Here is a 22,071-nt window from a genome sequence, read left to right on the forward strand (position 1 = left end):
TGGGGCCAGGGGGGAGAAGAGAGAAGCTGCCCACAACTCCCTGGGTCTCTGCCCAAAGTCTCCCGGGAGGATTCGGCCAAACAGCAGAGCAGAAACTTTTACCATAATTCTCCCTCTCAAGAGGGATCCCTGGATAATTCTATGAGTTCTTGAACTCCGAGATTGTTGGGCGTTTCTCTGGAGGGAAGTGAAAGGGAAATAATCCCCATGTGGTTCATAATGATAGAGTAGAGATGGAATTAAATCTGTCATCTAGAATTGAGAGTTTTGGGATCTACAGCCTTGAAATTGGCCCCAGGGGGAATACACGGCACCTGTGGCTGAAGATAAAAAGAAATGTGACATTTGTTGGCATAGCAATTAGAGAGAAAACCTCGGGGGATAGTTAATGCCCGAGCATGTCACGGATCTTCTTGGTGTGTTGGAACAAAACTTAACTTTGCTTTGAAAGCTGATGCTCAATGACAAAAGGGCTGATGTAATAGTGTGGCCTGACTCCAAGAACTAAATGAAAAAATAGTGAAAAACCACTTATCAGAACTTTGCATAGTTGGAAAAAAACCCCACATGAACAGACAAACAGAGAGAAGGAGAAGTGAGAGAAAACCAAGTGAAAAGAGATGGAGAAATAAAGGAAGCAATTCACCCCTGGAAGGGAGGGAGGGAGGGAGCGATATGGAAAGCTGTTATGCAAAATCCCCTTCAAACTTCCATTCTCTGAGACCAGGGAATAAGGAAGCCCATATCCCATGTTCCCCTGCCTCCCTTTCCCATGCCCAGGCGAGGCAAGGGGGCTCTTGCAGGGATGCCAGACAGGACTCTGCCTGGATGAGTGGGGAGCCCTTCTTGGGAAGAGGAAGCTGGAAAGCCTCGTGTTGGGGAAGGAAAGCAGAGCAAAATCTCCCTCCAGGTTCCATCTTCTAAATCCTGGAAACGGGGGAGATTATATCCCATGTTCCACTGCCACTTCTTTCCATATATGGGGCACTAGGGGGAAAGCAAAGCCCAGACCCATAGAGAAGGCCCAGGATGGCCAGGAAGGAGGAGGGGATCTGGGGCAACTCCACCCTCCCCCCCCATTCCTGGTGTTGGAAGGGAAAATCCATCTGGTTCAGTTCCAATCCGGAGAAAGACGCTGGAAATAAAATGGAGGCTCCTTGGGAAGAAGGTCCATTGATTGATGAAGCAGAACCACCAGGGCTCTGGACCAGCTGAACAACTAGCTGGACGAATGCCAGGATTTTATGCAGGTCCTGAAATGCTGCTGGGGGGGAGGGGGTTGTTCAATGCCTGAAATGCCCTTAGGAAATTGTGCCATGTAGTGAGCTCTGTGTCTTCTGCTAAATGGTGGTGGGTTAATTCTGAAGACCGAGTCTGCTTTCTGTCTTTAAAAGCCTTTTTCTCCATTTCTCCTTTAGGGAAAGATAATATTCTGCCTTTTTCATATTTCCCAAAATATTTCATTCTTCGGGGGAGGGGGAGCTTCCCACACTGGGAAGAGACGAACCTGGTTTATGGGTCCCAGGGTTGAATGTTGGGGGGACGCAGCCCCTGGGTTTCTCCAGCCTCACTTGGGCTCCATGTCTTTCCAGGAGAGGCTCCTGTGGGGGAGAAGCCATGCAGGGCTGAGGTAGAAAGAGGAAGAGAAAAAATTGTGTCTGGCTTATTGAGCAACATGTGAGTTAGCCAATTCTTGGTGCAGGGCTTTAACTCCTTATAGAAGGGAAGAATGTAGACCAGCATTTTTCAAACTTGGCATTTTAAGATGATCGGACTTTAATTCCCAGAATTTTCTGGCCAGCATGATGAAGTCCATCATTTTTGGGTGGGGAATTCTGGGGGTTGAAGTCCATTCATCTTAAAGTTTGAAAAAGACTGATGCAGACCAACAACTCTCCACATGTTGCCTCCATTTTGGAAAAGAACAAGCACACCTGAAGAGACCACCAGTGATTGCATAATGCAGAAACTGTGATTTGTTATGGCCATCAGAAGTGCCACAATTAATTGGACTGACTAATAACTCTTAAGACCCTGATCCTGGTTTGGAAGCCCTCCTGGTTGGTTCTAAGAACTCTCTAAGCCAACATTGAGCAAAGTCTGGGATGCCCTGTGAAGCCTCCATTCTTCCTCCCAACACCTGGCAGGAGAGAGAGAGAGAGAGAGAGAGAAGGGAACCCAGGGAGGGTCACAGCCACATTCCCCCTTCTTCAGTTTGATGGGATTCAAGCCCAGCCTTTCTGCTCTGGGGAGGAGCCCCAGTATCCTGAGCCATGGCCTCACTGGGAATTCTGGAAACCAGCATCCAAAGCCATCTCTGGGGCTCCAAGTGGGAGGAGGGGAATCAAAGTGTCAGGCCTGCCTCCTTTCAAAACCTGAGAAAGAAACCCCCCCCCCCGACTCCATTAAGGTAGAGAAAAGGTCCTTTTACTGAGTTTGAAATGGTAGCGGCAAAAGCAAGGCAAGATCTGATTCAAAAGGCTTGAAAGTTACAGGTTGAAAGTTTCCCCAAATCCTTCCCCACCCCCACCAGGGACCCAGGCTGAAAGTCCAATCCCCGTCCCACATAGTGTCGTGTGGGGTCCATCTTCAGGTGTTTTCGTCCACCAGGAGTCCTAGGACGGTTGGCCTTGACTGGGTGTAAACAACTCCACTCAGCAGCGAAGTCATTCATGAGAGCAAACCTCCCTTTTAGTTCAGATGGGTCTCCACCTCACCAGCTCAGCCCCCCAACCCAAATGCCGTGCCCCCCCTCCCCGTTACTATGGCAGCCGATAGCAAGCATGCATCCAAGGAGAATCCCAGGCTGGAGATCCGGCTGATACAAAGTCACCAATTCCATCCTCTGAACACACAACCACAAAGCTCTGCAAGTCTCTTATCAAGGTTTGTCCAGAAATTGTGGGAAATCACTGAAACCCCCCCGCACACACATCTCTAAAGATGCCTCTCTGTCCCTCTGCCACTCTCCCACCTCTTTTCCCTGAATGCCAAACTCTGATCCAGTTCACACATCCCACCAACCCCCCTTCGCTTATTTATTTATTATTTTATTTATTTATTTATTTATTTATTTATTTAATTTGTCAGCAAGTACAAGGAAACACGTACAGTATAAACATAGACATGGACACATTTAAAAAATGGCACAAATAAATGGATGTAAATTAGCAAAACATAGCCATAAACACATGAAATGAGTACATATAGGATAGGATAGGATTAGAATAAGAATTAGGAATAGAATAGAATAGAATAAGAATTAGAATTAGAATTAGAATTAGAATAAGAATAAGAATAGCATAGCATAGCATAGCATAGCATAGCATAGCATAGCATAGCATAGCATAGCATAGAATAGAATAGAATAGAATTCTTTATTGGCCAAGTGTGATTGGAGACAGAAGAATTTGTCTTTGGTGCAGAAGCTCTCAGGGTACATAAAAGAAAAGTGGGGACGGCCGAGGGGGGGAGGGGGAGGGGAGGGGGGCTGGGGGACCTTAGGGACCTCTGGAGAAGCGGGGGGGGTCCAGGGGAGGCAGGGGAGGGTGGAAGGGGAGAGGATCAGGGAGAGACTTCCAGACGTTTCCTATTCTTAGGGCTGCAGTCGAGAGAGGAGGGGAGGGACGGCCTGTGGTTGGAAGCGGAGGAGAGCCCTGGGGATAATTAATATGGCGCTGGAAGGCAAAGGGGGCAGGAACAGGCAGGGCCTTACGGGAGGAGAGGATCTTCTGCACTAATTAAGCTGAGGGAGGGAGGGAGGGAGGGAGGCGGCCTAGTTCAAGGCCATCCAGGCCTAAACTTTCTCTCTTCTGAGGGCTCCAAGGGCTTCCATGGGGAGCAGAGACTCTCCTCGTCAAAGGCCTCTGGAGCTTCTCTAAGGCCTCAGCCTCCCAAAGACAGCCAGGGCCCACAGGCAGCCTCCAAGGACAGGCCTGGCCGAGGTTTCGCAGGCCCCACTTGGAAGCAGAGCCTTCAAGGGAGGAAACTTGGGGGGAAATGGGCTCAGCCACGGCTCCTCCAAGCCCTGCAGGTGGTGCCCAGAACCCCGGATCCAGAAGTGGATCCCCAACCTCCCTCCCCCTGACTCCTGGCTGGAGAGGAGAGAAAATCTCCCCTCAACCTTTTTCTCCCCTCAAAATGGAGGGAGGGAGAATCGCCTCAGGAAAAAAGAGGCCACAAAATGGAGGAGGCTGCAGGGTCTTTGCCCTCTTTAGCTGTCCTGCTCGCTGCCTGTGGGGGCCAGCTGGGGCTGAAAGGCCGGACTGTAGGCTTCCCCTTACAGGCAGCGTGAGGGACAGCTAAAGCGTGGAAAGAGGACCCCGAGTGCTGGACAGGGGATTCTGGGAGTTGAAGTCCAGAGGCCTTTGCTGAGGTTGAGCCACCTGCCCTGGGAGGCCCTGCACTGGACACTCGGACAGATGACCTCCACTGAAGGGCCCCCAAGGGGGGGAGGCCCAAATCCCCCGTCCCCTTTTCCCTGATTTCACGGGGGCAGGAGGGGGATATGGGACACTGGGGGGCAACCAGGGAATGAAGAATTTTTCCCTCTTTTTTAACATATATATATATATATAAACTTTTTCTTTTCTTTTTCAGCAGAGGATCTAAAGCCTCCACCTTCTTCCTTCTGGTTCCGTTGCTGGGCAGAGGCCGAGGCAGGGCCGGGGGAGCCGAGGGGAGAGGAAGGGCCAGGCCTCCCTTCCCCCCTCAGAGCCTCCATCCTGGCTTCTCTCCTCAGGGGGGACCTGCTGGCCGATCGGCCCAGGAAGCTCTTTGGGGGCCCCAAAGCCTCTGGATCCAGGGGGGGAGGAAGGTGGGAGCCTGGATGGAGACCATGGGAGAGAAGCCGGAGAGGCTCTTCCTCCTGCGAGGCTCCTCTTCAGCCCAGACTCTCCTCCGCCCAGTGTGGGGAAAGGTCCCCCCGGCCTCCCTGAGAGGAAAGCGGCCCCAGCTGCCCCTGCCCCCCTCCCCTGGGCCTCTCCTGGGCCCCCGTCTCTGGCTCCCTCCCCTCTGGGCCCCTCCAGGCTCCAGGGAGACACAGCAGAGACCCTCCGGGAGGAGAGGAGCCCCTTCCCAGGCCTCCGCCTGGCCTTCCACCCAGAACCCCCCAGGACCTCCTAGCCAGGCCCTGAGAGGAGAACCTGGGATGGGGACCCTCCTCTCCCTTCAGATTAGCCCCCTCCCCAGTTCTCCCTCCTGGGCAAAGGGGGACATCTCTGCCTTCCTCATCCAGAGAAGAGATACAATCCCTGAACAATGGATCCCAATGAACCAGGGACTCAGATGCCCCAAGAGCAGCTTCAAAGCACTTGGAGGCTTTTTAGGGAAGGGGGCTTCACCCCACAGCCTCAGAGATGGGAATGTCAGAGGGGTTCCCCTTTTTAAAATCAGCTCCAATTTATGAAGTTCTGACATGAAAGAAAATCCCAAACAGGCCCCACTCTTCAGCTTAGGCAGAATCCAAGGGGACTGAATGCTTCCTCCGCCTTAGAAGAAAGGCAGCACAAGAGTTACGGGTCACCAACCTGGAGTGGCACCAAACTCCATACTTCTGGGTGACTTTCCCCTGCAAGTCCCTGGAGACAAGAGACCCGGTTGAAGGACAGCAGAGGTCAATTCCCTTTTTATTGAACGATCTTCCTCCAACATCACTTTCCTGACACGTCCTGATAGGAAGGACCACAACCACGACAGGAATTGACCCCAGGAGTGTAGTTGTGGCTTTTCAGAAACAAGCTTTTCTCCATCTTCTCCTCTGCACATGGAGCCCAGAAGAAGCTCAGGATCCCAAGAGGAGAAGTTGCTTCTCCCTGTAATTAATAATGATTATCTGGGCATTGGAGATCTCCATACCTGTGATAGAGAGAGCAGATTGAAGCCATATGCAAAGGATCTTGCATCAGAAAAGGAGAATTTTGTCAAGCTCTGTGGGAACAAGTTTTGGGACAGGCAGGATCTGTGCTCTTGATTGTACGTTTCTCTCCTTTCCAGGTGAAGCTGAGTGTTTCTCTGTTTATGTCAGGAAAGTCGCTGGCATTTCCATCTTCTGAGAGTGCTTTGAATTCTCCCAACTGTTCCTGCTGTGGGTATTAGAAACAGGAAGAGGATTAATAAAGCTCCATGAATTATGGACCTCCTTCTTCTGCTTCTGATGCTGTTTGTGTCCCATCCAGTCTCTGGGAAGCTTAGAAGGAAGTGCCCTCTGAGTTTGGAGCACCAGGATGGACAACAACCATGGAGCTTTTACAGGCCAGGAGACCATCTCATTGGTATAGTCACAACTGAAACACTAATATCGCCTATAATGTTACCTTTCCACAGTGCTCCTTCTATACCTTCTCATGCGTAAGTCATTCGGGGTGATGGAGTTGCATCCCCTCCATTTGCAGTCCTAACACTCTCCTTCTTTTCTTCTTATTTCACTTACTTTTATATTATCGACTTGTCTAATTTCCTGATTGATTTTGATTTCTATAACTTGCCTCCTTTTTTATTTTGAAGAAGAGACTCAAATCCAAAGATGGGGTTAAAAAACCTGAAGGCAATGCAGATTATTTTCCTCTCCCCGTTCACTCCTGAATTCATCACTTGAATTCATTTTGTTTAAAGGAGGGACTGAAACAGTTGTAGTTGCCTCTGCCCAGCCCATTCCCAGATTTCTATAACCGATTATTGGTTTTTGATCAATATTGGCTTAAGACTTAGTAGGCTTATGGAGGCAAAAAAGAATAAATTCTTTTAAAAAGTTTGTTGTTACTGTTGATAATAACTTGAACATTTTTCTACAGTGTGTTTTCTTACCATTTTGTATACACCCTACCACTCATTTTCACCATTCAAGGGGTCAACAAGAACTCCCAGCTCCTGCACAACCTCACACTGGGCTACAACCTCCATGACAACTATTTGAACACTTTATGCACTACAGATGCCTTGCTGGACATGCTCTCCACTGGAGAAGCCAATGTCCCCAACTACGGCTGTGGAAGGAAGGAGAACCTCCTGGCTCTTCTTGATACAGCTAACAGGGACATCTCCATCCAGGCATCAACATTAGCAGCACGTTACAAAGTCCCACAGGTTTGTGTGTGTTTTTTCTCTCTCTGGTAAAGTGAGTGGTGGGTGAGCAATAGATGCAACCATGTCTTCTCCATGGAAGTCAAGAGTTGCTTTTCTCCATATTAGCAAACATGTCAGTTATGTTTTTTTTTTTTACGTTCTTGTTCAAATTTCTCATACAAGGCCTGAAAAGCAATAAGGTCATTGAAGAGGATTTTCTCCCAGCTTTTCAGCTATTCAAAAAATATCCTATTTGTGGATAAACTATTGGCATGTTGATTTTCACATAGATATAACACCTGCCATATGCAGTTGTATTCAAGCTGGCAATAGTAGCATCTCTCTCTATATATATTTAAAAATGGAATAAAACGGAATCTAGCAATTACAAGCCTGTTAGACTAACAGATATTGTGGCTGAAATATATTGCTTGTTCCTCTTAAGTAAATTTGAGATTGGGTGGAACAAAAGTGAATTCCTTGCAGAGGAACAAAAACGTTTAAGTAAAGTAAAAAGTTTCATAAAGTTGTATAGTAATTAATCCATTAATAATCTAATATTGTCAACAGATTAGTTTTGAAGTATCTAATTACACAATATGTCAGTCGGGTAAACCACAGTTTTCAAGCTTTTATAGATGTTAGTGCAGCATTTGACACAAAGAGCAGATCAATATGATGGAGGAAATTGATTGCCCGCAAAATGTAACTAGCCTGTTGGCCCTGATCCAGGCCCTTGTTTGAGGGGGAAGTTGGGGCTCAATGGAGCCACGAGAAAAAGGATCGATACTTACCAAGGGGTAACGCAGAAGAATGAATATTTGAACCCTTGTTTTTCAGTCTGGATATTAATGACTTACCAGGACTAAGGACGAATTCTCATGTATATGGCTAAAGTGCTAAAATATTTACTTATTTAGCATATGGCAAAGGTATAATTAGCCAGGAGTCTACAATGTTAGTACATAGTATTTGTTTCGCTGCCAAAGAGTGCGAGTCCATTCAGTTTGTGCCCATGAGCTTCTCCAGGGTTCACCACAGGGGGTGAACCAGCTCCACACCAGAAAGCCGAGAGGTGTCCTGTGGCAACATCTGGGCCTTTTCTCACCACTGATGGTGCCTCACAGTTGGGTGTCACATCCAAGCAAGTCCAGCATTGTTAGGGGCCTGACATCTGTACCAAACATGCCACATTTCCACCAAAGCGGTACCTATTTATCCACTAGTGTTGTCACATGCTTTTCAACTGCTACCGTGTTTCCGTGAAAATAGGAAATGTCCCAAAAATAACACCAAGCCTGATTTTTGGGGTGGCGTAAATATACACCCTCCCCCAAAAATAAGCCCTAGTGATGGGGAGGGCATGGCCAGCACAGGAGACAGCCCTTCCCTTCCCCGGTCACTTCAGGGCTTCTTGGCCGCTTAATCGGATCAGCTGAGCAGCTCAGGCTGCCATTCACAGCTGATTCTCGGGTGCTGCTCAGGCCGCTGCCTCCAGCAAGCATGGCCCCTTTTGCAGCCAATTGCAGCTGCAAAAGAAGCCGGGGGCCAAGCGATGCACCCTATACGCCTTGCACCCTCCTTATCTAATAGTGAGAGTTACAGCAAGCAGTTCTGTTCATGGAACAGCTGCCTCATGGGTGCCGCTCCGGCAGGCAGCTCTAGCAAGCACGGCTGTTTTTGCCATGGATTGGGACCACTTCTGCAGCAGGAGGCCAAGCGATGAGCCCCATGTGCCTTGCGCCGGCCTTCCAAAAGGTACTGTAGCAGCAGTTATCCACAATTTTTTAACCCTTATTTCGTCCCGACCATACTGGGCCATGTGGGTTGGGACAAAATAAAGGTTAAAAAATTGTGGATAGTTGCTGCTCCAGTACCCTTTGGAAGGCCAGCGTGAGTCTCGAGTCTGCTGCTGCAGAAGTGGCTGTGCCCAAGGACCGCTTTTGGGAGAGAAGGAAAAGGGGAAACTCCCGCCCCGCTCCCGCCTCTCTGCCAGGCAACTCCCGGCAGCCCCAGACGCCCAAAGCCCGCACCCGCCCAGCTTCCTTTTCCACAGTGCCCGGCTCCTTGTTGAGGGAGGCAGCAGGTGGGGTGGAGGAGAAGCGAGACGCATGGAGCGAGACAGGGCTCGCTTCTCTTGCCGTCTCTTCTCCTCCTCTCGCCGTGCATGGCAGGGCTTCCTGCCCCTGTCCAAATTGGATGCAATTTGGGGGTGGCAGGTGGGGAGAGGTGGGTCTGGGGAGACCCGAGATGTGCATCTTACCTGCCTTGCTGCTCTGTCGTGTGTCTCGCTCTTGTCTGCAGGCAAACACATTGTAGGGTAAAAACAAACTTCTTGTGAGTTCGAGATGTTTGATAAAACTTGCAAGGGTTTTTTTACCCTACAAAATGTTTGCCTGCAGACAAAAGAGAGACACGGGACAGAGCAGCAAGGCAGGTAAGATGCACGTCTTGGGTCTCCCCGGTCCCTGGTGATGGGGGGAGAAGAGATGGCAAGAGGAGCAAGCCACATCTCGCCCCACGTGTCTTGCTTCTCCCCTGCCCCACATGCCACCCCTCGCGATAAAGAGCCAGGTGCTGTGGAAAAGGGAGCCGGGTGGGCGCAGACTTTGGACGTCTGGGGCTGCCGGGAGTCGCCCTGAAGAGAGGTAGGAGCATGGCAGGAGTTTGCAGGCGAGGGATGGATGGATGGATGGGAGGCGGGCGAGTGCGAAGAACACCGGGGAGATTCCCACCTTTGGTTGCCCCAGCGAACAGCTGATGAGCATTGTCACAGCAGCACAACACAGGAGCAGCCATGAGGTGGCCACGCTCGCCGCCTCCTGCAACCCCAAAATAATAACACCCCCCCCAATAATAAGGCCAAGCCCTTATTTCGGGGTTCAAAAAAAATATATAAGACAGGGTCTTATTTTTGGGGAAACACAGTAGGTGGGCAGAAGCTGAGGCAATGATGGGAGCTCACCCCGCCATGCAGTGGTAGAACTCGAACTGCCGGAACAGATCCAGTGTCTTTAAGCCACTGAGGCTCCTATTTGCTAAATACACGTTGGTTTAAACAGATAGTACAGGACAATTATCCTGTGGGTTAGATTGCGTAGACCAGGGGTCGGCAACACACGGCTCTGGAGCCACAAGCGGCTCTTTAGGCCCTCTGCCACGGCTCCCTGTCCCATCACTGGTTGGCCCCATCCCTCATTTCTTCCTTGGACTCCAGCCCGAAGCAGCAGGAAGCAAAGGCTGCCTTATGCGCAAATGTGGTGTGAAGGCAGGTACAAGGCAGCTTCGCTCCTGCACTCTCCTCCCCTCCTTCTCCTCTTGTGGCCCCCTGGCCAGGTGTGGCTGAGCTGGGAGCATGCACAGGCACAGGGAGACCCTCCTCTCCTCAAGCGAGTGCCAAAGTTCAGGAAAGGTGGGCACGGGGAGGGCAGTGGCTCAATTAAGGAGGGTCTCCCCATGCATGCGCATGCTCCCAGATCAGCCACAGCTAGCCAGGGGGTTACGAGAGCAGGAGGGGGAGGAAGGTCGCCGGAGAGTGCAGAAGCGAAGCTGCCCTGTACCTGCCTTCCCGCCACATTTGCACCTAAGGCAGCCTTCGCTTCCTGCCACTTCGGGATGGAGTCCAAAAAACGAAATAAGAGGGGCGGGGCCAACCAGGGATGGGAGAGGAATGGAAACTCCTCACTTTGAAATGGCAACACAAATCCCCAAGGTAATTCCTATCTATGTCGGACAAGAGAGAGAGGAACACATTGCTTTGGCAATTCCCATGACTTCTTAATATGCAACTATGACACATCCACAAGAACTTTTCAATGGCCTCAACAGAGTTCAAGTTCCTCCCTCAGGAAAGACGCTCCCTCCGCGCACGGCCGAAGAGCTGCCAGGGGTGGGCAATGACATGGCCAGGCAATGACTGGAGCATTAGTGGAGGAGAGAAGCCGTGTCCTGTTAAGACCCTCCTTAAGCGAGCGGCCGCCCACCCCACACACCCCTTTGCTGCGCTTTGCTCCCGGCCAGGGAGTTATGAGAGGAGAGGGGGAGGAGGAGGACAGTCACCTGAAGGGAGGGGGAGACACACACACACACACACACATACAGAGACATAGAAAGACATAGAGAGACACACATTACAGAGTGATCCATAGAGAGCAGGTGTAAGGATTGCTTCTCCTTCCAACTTAAGTAAAGACTCTTGAAACATGATAGTTCAAACACAAGTGTGAAGATGTTTTCTTTACTAGTTTCCCTGAGAACCCGAACAAACATGCATTCACACCGTTATCCTTTAAAGTGAAACAACCCACATGGGTATCATAAACATTCCTCCACGTTAAGAGGATCTCAGGCAGTGGTGGGATTCAGCCGGTTCGCACCACTTCGGGAGAACTTTCTGAGCAGTTTGGCAAACTGGTTGTTGGAAGAAATCATTAGGGCAGAGAACCGGTTATTAAATTACTTGAATCCCACTACTGATATCAGGGCTCTTTGGCGCCAGGATATAGGTTGTAAAATATCTGTTGACACAAGCAATGCTAGTAAAGCGAATCCAAGTCTCCCCTTTCTCCCAATTGATTGGCAGTATTACTTTTAGGGATCTGACTGAAACAGGTCCAAGTGGCTCTTGAAGTGTTTAAGGTTGCCGACCCCTGGCGTGGACTCTGGAGAAAAGGTGGCTCCTACTGAGAGAATAATTCTGATTATTGATCAATCAAAGTCAAAAGTTTTGGTCTTTGGAAAACAAATGTGGCCAATGCAGCAGGTAACACCTTTCTTTACTCAGTGTCACTTTTCTCTGAGACGGAATCTTGGATCTGCCGTCATCAAAGGAGCTCACCTAAAGCAATGGCAGGATTGAATTTAAAGTTTAAATGGTGAACCTGAAAAAGAAAATCATAGCTATCCAGCTTTCTCCCCAATTATTAGACGAGAATATAATGCCAAAGTTACCCCCAAGCCCTTCAATTGAACTGAAGTTTGGGGCTTAATATCTACCTCTACTGAACAAACCCAATCACAGCACCTGAGGAGTATTTTGGGGGTGGATAAAAGGACTTCAAGTGCTGATTCAGAGCTGAGTTGGGAATTTCCACAATTTCGTCTTTCTCTAAAATCAGAGGAAATACAGTCATGTGAAAAGGAAAGTCCACCCGCTGAGTTCTTACGATTTTATGTATCAGGACATCTGATAAAAAACTACTTGCTCTTTAGCACTTCTTAAAAGTAGGTAAATACATCCTCAGATGAACAACAAAATAGGACATATTACACCATGTGATCATTTCTTTCACAAAAAGAAAGCCAAAATGGAGAAGCCATGTTTGAAAAACTAAATGCACCTTATGATACAATAGCTTGTAGAATCACCTTTAGCAGCAACAACTTGAAGTAATCCTTTTCTGTGTGACTTTATCAGTCTCTCACAATGTTGAGGGAGGAATTTTGGCCCCCTCTTCTTTACAACAGTTCATTGAGGTTTGTGGGGGTTTGTTTCTGCACAGCTCTCTGGAGGCCCCACCACCTCATTTCAATTGGGTTGGGGTCTGGCATTGACTGGGCCATTGCAACGCCTGGATCCTTTCCTCTTTCAGCCACTTGCTGGTCGGCTTGGGGTCATCAGCCTTTTGCATGACCCAAAGTCCACCAAGCTTCAGCTGTCAGTCAGATGGTCTCACATCGGACACTGGGATGTTTTGGTAGACAGAGGAGTTCATGGCCGAGTCAATGATCGCAGGGTGCCCAGGTCCCGTGGCTGCAAAAGAAGCCCAAATCCTCACCCCTCCATCTCCGTGCTAGGCGGTTGGTGTGTCATGGTGCTGATAGGCTGTGTGTGGTTTCCACCAAACGTGGCTCTCTGCGTTATGGCCAAACTTCTCCACTCTGGTCTCGTCTGTCCAAAGGAGAATGTTCCAGAAGTCTTGTGGTCTCTTCAGATACAACTTGGGAAACCTCAGCCGTGCTGCCATGTTCTTTTTAGAGAGAAGTTTCCTCCTGGCAACCCTTCCAAACAAACCAAACTTCTTCAGTCTTTTTCTGATTCTGCTGTCAGGAACTGGAACATTTAACAGGCTCACTGAGGCCTGTAGAGTCTCAGGTGGAACTCTTGGTCTTTTTTTGCCATGTCTCTGAGCATTGCACGGTCTGACCTTGGGTGAACTTGCTGGGATGGTCCCTCCTGGGAAGATTGGCAGCTGCCTCGAATGTTTTCCCCTTCTGAATAATTTTCTTTGCTATAGAATGATGGACTTTAAATTGTTTGGAAATGGCCTTGTAACCCTTCCCAGATTGATAGGCAGCAACAATGGCTTCTCTCAGATCACTGCTGGAGTCTTTGCCCTTTGGCATTGTGTTAACACAGACCTCAATGCTGGAGACCAGAAAATTCCTGAAACTTTGGCTTTTATAGAGGCCGTCACACTTGTGATGATCGATTAATCCAGGTCCCTTGATCAGCAGCACCAGGCTTCCTCTCAGCCTCTTCACACCTATGGAAGCAGTCAGGGTGTCCTTAGCCTTTCACACCTGGCTTCTCCATTTTGGCTCTCTTTCTGTAATGTAAATGATGACAGGTTGTAATATCTCCTGTGTTGCTGTTCACCTGAGGTTGCATTTACCTCCTTTTAAGAACTGCTGAAGACCAGATGCTTTTTCCTCTGTCCAGATACATGAAACCACAGAACTCACAGAGGGTCTCCTTCCTTTTCCACAGGGCTGAATTTCTTAGTGTACAATTAAACCTCTGGAACCTGACAGAGTCCCCAAATTCTCTGGGTTAGAAGATGCAGAATTTCAAATAAAGCTCTCTAGGATGATGCATCTGACAAATTATATTAGGAGCTGTGGTCTCCTTATCTCTTGTGTAACTAGAGAAAAGGCCAAAAATGATCAAAGTGGTAGACAAATAAATAAACAAATATTGCTTCACCAAGAATCTGGAATATTGAATGTCAACTGCATAAGAAAGAGAGAGATCAGAGTCTTGGACTGCATATTAGACAAACAACCTATTGGGAAACTTGTGTTAAAGCAAAACATTTGCTGTTCAGTCAGAATTAAAGATATAATAGGGCCCTTTATTGGAAGGAAACGCTCACTTGACACCTGCACATCTGGATCTGATTGTCCCAAAGGTGCTTTTTTCAAGAGGCAACTGGACTTTCTGGTTTTTCTTTGAAGACCTTTTGCTTCTCATCCAGAGCTGAAGAACCTGGACGACTGAGAATCTCCGTAGACATGTGGGTCTGATTGCAATAAATTGTGATACAGAAATATGTTTTTTTATTCTTATTCTTTTTTATTTAATTTGTTTCTTGGGCTCCATTTTTATATACAGTGTTGTTAACACTGTGCTTAATATTTTGTTTCTTGATATGGCATAATTGCTAATCAACAATAATCTATTTAATTTGTTCATCAATACCAAGTTGAATTTATTAAAAAAATAAAGTTTTGGACTTTATCTGACCCCCAATATAACACAGCTTTCTTCATTGTTTTTTTCAGATTAGTAATAACCTTGTTTCAGAGGCTCTGAGTGATAAAAGGAAATTTCCCTTTTTCCATCAGATGGAGCCCAAAGAAGGATTCCACTACCCAGCAATTGTCCAAGTGCTCCTCCACTTCAGATGGACCCTGATTGGCCTCTTTGCTTCAGACACAGAGAAGGGAGAGAATTTCATGAGGATTTTTCCCCCTGTGCTTGTCAGGAATGGAATTTGTGTGGTTATATCACAACTGTTCTCAACAACTGGATACACAAGAGCCCTCAGGGATTCCCTCTCTAAGTGGAGACAAGTCAATGTCTTTGTTCACTTCCTAGAATATGTGTCCATTTGGGTGAGAATCCTTCCTTTCCATTTAACACTTATGCATTTGCCAGGACCCATTGAAGGGAAAGTCTGGATCTGTACAGCTTTGGGAACATTAACATTGGAAAAGCACAGACTTCACAAATACATCCATAGTATTTGGAACTTTGCTTATCTGTTAAAAAAAAGGCCAATGGATGAAGCCTTTGAATACAATTTCTTTGTGGAAAGAAAGTTTCAAGATCTTTATTTCCGCTGTTCTCTTTCAAAGATCGTCTTTTCTGTCAAAGGCCGCAGAAGATGCACCCAGAAAGCCGCACTGGAGACCCAGGAGAAAAAGAACAGAAGAAAGATCCTAAATCGTTACCTTTTCTACAGTCTCATTCAGACTCTCGTCCAGGCCTTGAACTCTGCCTATTCCTCCAGATGGAGGAGGGGAAGGAAGGAGGGCGAAGGGAGGTTGGGGGCTCCAAGGCTGCAGCCGTGGCAGGTATGGGGGTCCCGATATTGTCAGATATGAAGAAAATTGCTTCTAAAATAATGTTTCATTACAGCTTCCACTTCTGCGTAATAAATAAAGAAAATAAGGGACTAGAAAGTCAAGGAACTTTTTGAAAAACTAGTTAAAGTGGTATTGTTCTTAGAGTGAACAAAGTGGTTCAGAAAAGTCTAGAAAGAAAAGGGGGGGAGGGATTTCTGAGAAAGAGCTTAATGGACACATTTCAAAAATAACCAATTTATGCAAAAGAGCAATGGAAAGTTAGTGGTGCACAATCACACCAGGCCATGGAGACAGGGGGTTGCTGGGGAAAATAAGGCCAGGAGTTGAAAAGGAGCTCCGGATAGGCCGAGAGCTTGCTAGTCCTTCAGCCAATGGGGAAGCAGGACAGTGTTGAGTGACGGGAGGAAGGGCATAAAACCTCTTGCATGCTTTGATCTGGGTCCACCTGGTGGATTTGAATAGAATAGAATTTTTTTATTGGCCAAGTGTGATTGGACACGCAAGGAATTTGTCTTTGGTGCATAGGCTCTCAGTGTACATAAAAGGAAAAGATACGTTCATCAAGAATCATAAGGTACAACACTGAATGACTATAATTATAACCCTATGACTATAATTAAGTATTGTGATATGGTTGAATCTAGAATTTTGAAGGTCTCTACTGTTGATTCTGTGTTGTCTAGTATTGTGAGAGGTGGAAGTATGGGAGGATTTCTCCTAAAGTCCACCACCATTTCTACATTTTGAATGTGTTCAGTTCCAGATTGTTCCGGTCGCACCACGAGGCTAGTTGTTCAACCTCCCGTCTGTATGCGGATTCATCATTGTCTCGAATGAGGCCGATCACTGTTGTGCCATCTGCGAACTTCAGTAGTTTAACAGATGGATCCTTAGAGATGCAGTCATTGGTATACGGAGAGAAGAGAAGTGGGGAGAACACACAGCCTTGGGGGAGGGGTTTGGGGGGCTGTGCTAATTGCAGATGCTTTGATAAACTTTTGCTCCTTTTGGGTACCAGATTGCCTCCCTTGTTTTATTGCTGCTTTCCTATTTCTAACAATATGGATCCATCAATCTTAGATCCTTCAGAGAAGGAACCCAGAGGAGAAGGAGGGGAACCTTCTCAACCACATTGGGCTTCAGAAGATCAACGGTTGGGCCAATCCGATTGCTGGAGATATCATCTTCTAAGCACCAGGCCCCACGACAGATAGATTTTGGTTTTAAACGCAGTTAATTTTTTTTTTTAATTTGATTTATATGCCGCCCTTCTCCGGAGACTCAGGGTGGCTTACAATGCGTTAAGCAATAGCCTTCATACTTTTGTATATTTATACAAAGTCAGCTTATTTCCCCCACAACTGGGTCCTCATTTTATCTACCTTAGAAAGGATGGAAGGCTGAGTCAACCTTGAGCCTGGTGAGATTCGAACTTACAGTAATTGCAGGCAGGTGGTGTTAATCACAATGCTTTTAGTCTGCTGAGCCACCAGGCCCCTGAATTTTAAAAGGATGTATGCATTTTTAAATACACTCATCTCTTTATGGGTTTGTGATTAGCATAGTTGAATTTTACCTTTATAACTTTGAAGGACACTTTGAGACCATCTAGCCCAACCCCTCCTCTCTGCAGGAGTCCCAGTCAAAGCTTCTCTGACTGACGGCTGCTCAGTCTTTGCCTCCTCAGTGAAGGGGAGGCTGAACTTCTCTGCTTTGAGGGCTCAGCTCTGAAATGGCTCCTCTTTTCAGGGTCTTTTTCCTCTCCTTCAGCCAGAATCTCCTCCCTTCTGACTGAGCTCATTGCCCCATTTCCCCTCCTCCCTCTGGAGCAACATGGAAGAGATCTGAAATGACTTTGAAATGGCCACTAAATGAACCATTTTTCATAATCAACCTGATGTTTTCCAGGCGTTTATAAATAATTTTTTCCCTATGATTCATTTATCATCTGCTTTAGAATGTCCCCTATAATTTACCAATTGCATCAATTATTTTTTGTTAATATATATTTTGCCAATATAGGGTTGAGCAATTTGCTGAACATTTGTTTTATTTATGAAGGGAGTAACGCCTATTTTTCTAAATGTATATTTTGATGTTAGGCAGCTGTAGAAAAAAGATTCAAATGTGTAAATGCTAAAGGGGATTTTTTTAAAAAAAGCTTTCAGATGTTAAACTTCCTGGATGTTCCCCTTCTAGTTCCATCCTTTCCTGCAGAAGAATGAGTATTGCAATATTTCCATTATAAAACTCTACTTGGATCAAAATGGAGATGTAGCAGCAGATCTGGCAATCCTGAGCCATTTAATTCGCCCCATGGAGAATCCCATCAAACTTCGAATGGGGACTTTGGAAAGACAGAGACTTACTATCAACCAGAATGCTCTTTCACAGCTAAAGTTCCTCAACCAGGTGGGAGAAATTTTGGTGTGATTCCTCTTTTTTCCAAAGATTTGGGACCCATTTCATATGGACTAAGCCTAGTTTCCAGGGTCCATGACCTTCATTGAGAATTGAACATGGGGAGTAGAAACCTTATAGTTTTCTTTCTATAGACCACTTGGGAGCCTTCAGCACTATTGACCAAGCTGTTCTTCAGCTGCTGTAATACTGAAGACTCTTTGTAGCTGGTTCAGCCATGTCCAACCTGGGATGAGAAACCCTCAAGTGCTGGAGGTTGTGTTGTTAAGAGCCTCAGGTTTGCTTGTTCCTTGTCCTGAAAGAGCAAAGCTGAAGGGGATTCTGTTGAAGAGACCCTGAATTGAGGTTTGGACTGAATGAGATGAAATTGGATCATGGCTGGATGGAGCTCCTGGGGGTTCCATTGGGAGAGAAGCTTCCTCTTGTCCTGCTTAGGGAAAGGAGGTTGGGAAATGGTTCCCTGAAAGGGCAGGTCCATGGTCTGTGATGTTTTTAAGTAGTCCAGACCTGGTCAAAGTTAGCCCTATCTGTCTTTCACCCAACTGGGGGGAGCAATTGATCTTCTGCCCCTAGGAAGGAGGTCCAAGACTTTCAGGTCACATAAAATGAGAGTGACCAGTGAGAGAATCCCTTGTCCCAGAAACCTGAAACATAACTTTAGTTCAAAGAAAAGGTCTTCCCGATATCAGAAGTAAGGAGACAGATTGTGACAGGAAATGCTACTTAGATTTGGCCTTTGCTAATTAAGAGGGCTCTTCATCTGAAAATGAATGGCCTTGTTGATCTTGAGTGTTAGCTATCTTCAGTCCCTCTGCTTGAAAAGGAGTCTACAAATTCAACTACTATTAAATGTGGGTCTGTCTTTCCGTGCCAGTTGGAGTCTCCTAATTGAAGTTCTTCAACACAAAGGACTTTTTCTTGGCTAACTAGATGGACCTTAGAAATATCTCCTCCTGACCCAGGACTCACACTCATGTCCCCTCTGTTGCAGCCAAAGATTGGTGACTCAGTCTTTTTCAGGGAACCTTCTCATGATCTCCCCTCAATCTCACTACAGTTCTAGAAACTATGCAGAAACCTTCAGTCTTAATAAAGGAGAATATTGGTAGCTCAGGACTGACATGAGGGCTCCTTGGTGCTCTCTGAGCTTGCTTGTTTTCTTGCAGGAGTTTCATTACCCAACTAGGTAACATCATCAGCTATAATTTATGAGGAATTTTTGCTTTGTCTCTTAACGGGGAGACTGTTTTGAACTAGTGTCAAAGGGGACCAGCTTTGCAAGGCTTTCTGTAGTCCAGAAGAAACCTTTCCAGACCCTACTGGTCAGAAGTTTCCTTTTTAATAACATTTTACTCTACTTAAATAAATCTTTATTAAATAAAATAATTTAATAAATCTTTGACAATGACTGTATTTAAAAATTTAATATGATCATCATCACCATGGATAGATAGATGAAGAGTGGAGGAATGCCTTTTAATACAGTCATGAGGAGGAACCTTTACATTTGTCACAATGCTTAAATCTTTTCTCAATTCCATCCTTCCAGAATTTATTAAGTCGAAAAGTCCTTTATTATTCCAACGTGTTGTGCCAGAAGCAAAAGGAAGGAACTAAGGGAAGAATCTTCCAGGGTCACATCTCCTAGATCTGTTTGGAAGGAGTCAGAGATTTCATATTTACCTCAGTGAAGCATAGAGGCTACTTGTCTAATGTCCATTTCTCTCCCCATTTTCCATGGATGGAGAGTCCTAACACATTTTCTTTGGCATTCCTTGTTTTTCTGCTCAGTCCCTGCCTCAGTCCAAATGTGTGGAAAGTTGTCATCCTGGATTTGTCAAGAGGGCTCGAGAAGGAGAGCCAGTTTGCTGCTATGACTGCGTTCCTTGTCCGGAGGGGACCTTCTCCACTCAGGAAGGTGGGTGACATCAGAGGAAAGGAAGGCCTGGTGGAAATGGATTTATCCAGAGCATTTTGATGAAAGTGCAAATTAAAACATGCCTTGAAGTTCAACTCTTTTTTGTGTTTATGTAAAATGCACTAATCCTCCAATTTCATATAGTTAGCTATAAATATATTAGAAAAGTATATTATCATTATTTTCTGTGGAATATTTAAAGAACACATCTTGAAAAATATTGCTGGAATCAGTCCCAAAAAAAAAGAGGACTTCTTGAAATGTAAAGGACAGAATATTGAGGAAATATTGCTTTTTTCTTTCTCAGATACTGAAAAATGCACCAAGTGCCCCGATGATAAATATCCAAATGTGGACAGAGTCCAATGTATCCCCAAAGTTGTAACCTTCCTGTCTTATGAAGAATATCTGGGCATCATCCTGGTCTCTTTTGCCCTTCTCTTCTTCCTAACCACAGGTCTTGTTTTAATCATCTTCATTAAGTATTTAGAAACTCCCCTTGTCAAAGCCAACAACCGGGACCTCTCCTACATCCTCCTGGTCTCCCTCCTGCTTTGCTTCTTGTCTCCTTCTCTCTTCATTGGTCAACCAAGGAAAGCCACCTGCCTTCTCCGACAAACGGTCTTCAGCATCATCTTCTCAGTTGCCGTTTCTTCTCTCTTGGCCAAAACCATCATGGTGGTGCTGGCCTTCCTGGCCACAAAACCAGGAAACCGAGTGAAGAGATGGTTGGGGAAGAGCTTGGCCAACTCCATCATCTTCTCTTGTTCTGCAGTCCAAATTATCATCTCCTCCACCTGGCTGGGAGTTTCTCCCCCCTTCCCTGACTCTGACCTCCACTCCCAGCCTGGAGAGATCATCCTGCAATGCAACGAAGGGGCCGTTGTCATGTTCTACGTCACCCTCAGCTACATGGGCTTCCTGGCTGCCATCTGCTTCACGGTGGCTTTCCTGGCCAGGAAGTTGCCTGGGGCCTTCAACGAAGCCAAGCTGATCACCTTCAGCATGCTGGTCTTCTGCAGTGTCTGGGTGACTTTTGTGCCCACCTACCTGAGCACCAAAGGGAAATACATGGTGGCTGTGCAGGTCTTCTCCATCCTGGCCTCCAGTGCTGGTCTGCTGGTCTGCATCTTCATCCCCAAGTGCTACATTATCCTTCTGAGGCCAGACCTCAACACAAAGGAGCAGCTCACAGCCAGAACAAATGTAAAAGCATGAGACGTAACACCCTAATATTTAAAGGGATTGTAAAATGTTCTTTCATTTGAAAGTACACATTAATTATTTCCTCTTAAATAGTATTCAGGAGTCAAATAATAATAATATCTACATGTTTCCAAATGAGAAATAACTCTAATTCTTGTATCTTCTTAGCTCAATAAATTTTGCTAAAGAGAACTGTGCAGAAGTCATTCAGAGAAATTTGGTGTTCAGCAACAGCTACTGAATGTGACACTTTATAAAAAATAATTCAGACACTTCTTCCTACAGCTAAAAGTGTGTGAGAGAGAGAGTGAGCAGGAAAAGAGGTCAGGAAGAAGCTGTGGGAACCAGCCTGGTTGCCTGATCCTCTCCGTGAAAATGCCAGAATGATGTGAAATGCCATGTTTGACTGGCTCTCAGCTGAAGAGGGAAATCTTCATCTCTCTTATATAATTCTTTCTTGATTTCCTCATAAAAACCTCCTTTGCAGAAAGAATTCAGCAGAAGAACTGTCTGGGATTTCAGTTTGGGGTTGTTTTTATTTGTTGTTTGGTACTTTACACCAAAATAAAAAAATAAAGTAAATAAAAAAATTAAAGTGTGTAAAGAAATTTCCACTGTATATTTTTTCTTTCATCAACCAGAGAAATAATATAGCAGTTTTCAGGCTGTTTAGTTTTCCACTTTACAATTTGTACGTAAAGCATTTCTTGTCTGTGAAGGGCTGGGCCAAATGTCCAGAGAAAGGGGACCTTGAGACTCTCCCCAGGAGGAGGTTGAGGGGATCCTGTCTAAAGGCAGCCACATCATTGACCAGGTCACAAACCTTCAGTGCTGCATAATATTCATCCAGGTCCAAGAAGGGGGTGAATAAGAGGGGGGGGCACTTTCAGGTTTCTAGGAAGAGGCACCCATGGAAGCTGTTCTGCTCTCCAACCACACAGATTGCTGATCAATTGGGAATCAATTTTTATGTCTTATAATGGCTCCTAATTGCAAACAGGATCACTTTGCAAATTCCATTCTAAGGAGATAAGAAAAGCTCTGATGGATCTGACCAAGATCAGTCTAAGATTCACAGTGACCACACAAATTCCTCTGGTTCTCTCACAAGCAGAAGAAGGCAGAGAGACTTATGGCTTTGCCCAACATGGAAC

The 22,071-nt window shown here is 46.3% G+C and overlaps 2 long non-coding RNA genes across 2 annotated transcripts; both read left to right on the forward strand.

Annotated features, from left to right (window-relative positions):
* The first annotated feature begins 4,176 nt into the window (after positions 1-4,176).
* LOC148111933 (uncharacterized) lies at positions 4,177-15,468 on the forward strand. The gene is made up of 2 exons (XR_015729984.1): positions 4,177-7,083; positions 14,629-15,468. It is a non-coding gene; the product is annotated as an uncharacterized LOC148111933 (long non-coding RNA).
* A 3,212-nt stretch (positions 15,469-18,680) lies between these two features.
* LOC148111934 (uncharacterized) lies at positions 18,681-21,525 on the forward strand. Its single transcript, XR_015729985.1, has 2 exons — positions 18,681-19,711; positions 21,203-21,525. It is a non-coding gene; the product is annotated as an uncharacterized LOC148111934 (long non-coding RNA).
* The last annotated feature ends 546 nt before the right edge of the window (positions 21,526-22,071 follow it).

Source organism: Pantherophis guttatus, chromosome 15 (assembly GCF_059756535.1).
Source record: "Pantherophis guttatus breed Tessera chromosome 15, ASM5975653v1, whole genome shotgun sequence".
Classification (NCBI taxonomy): domain Eukaryota; kingdom Metazoa; phylum Chordata; class Lepidosauria; order Squamata; family Colubridae; genus Pantherophis; species Pantherophis guttatus.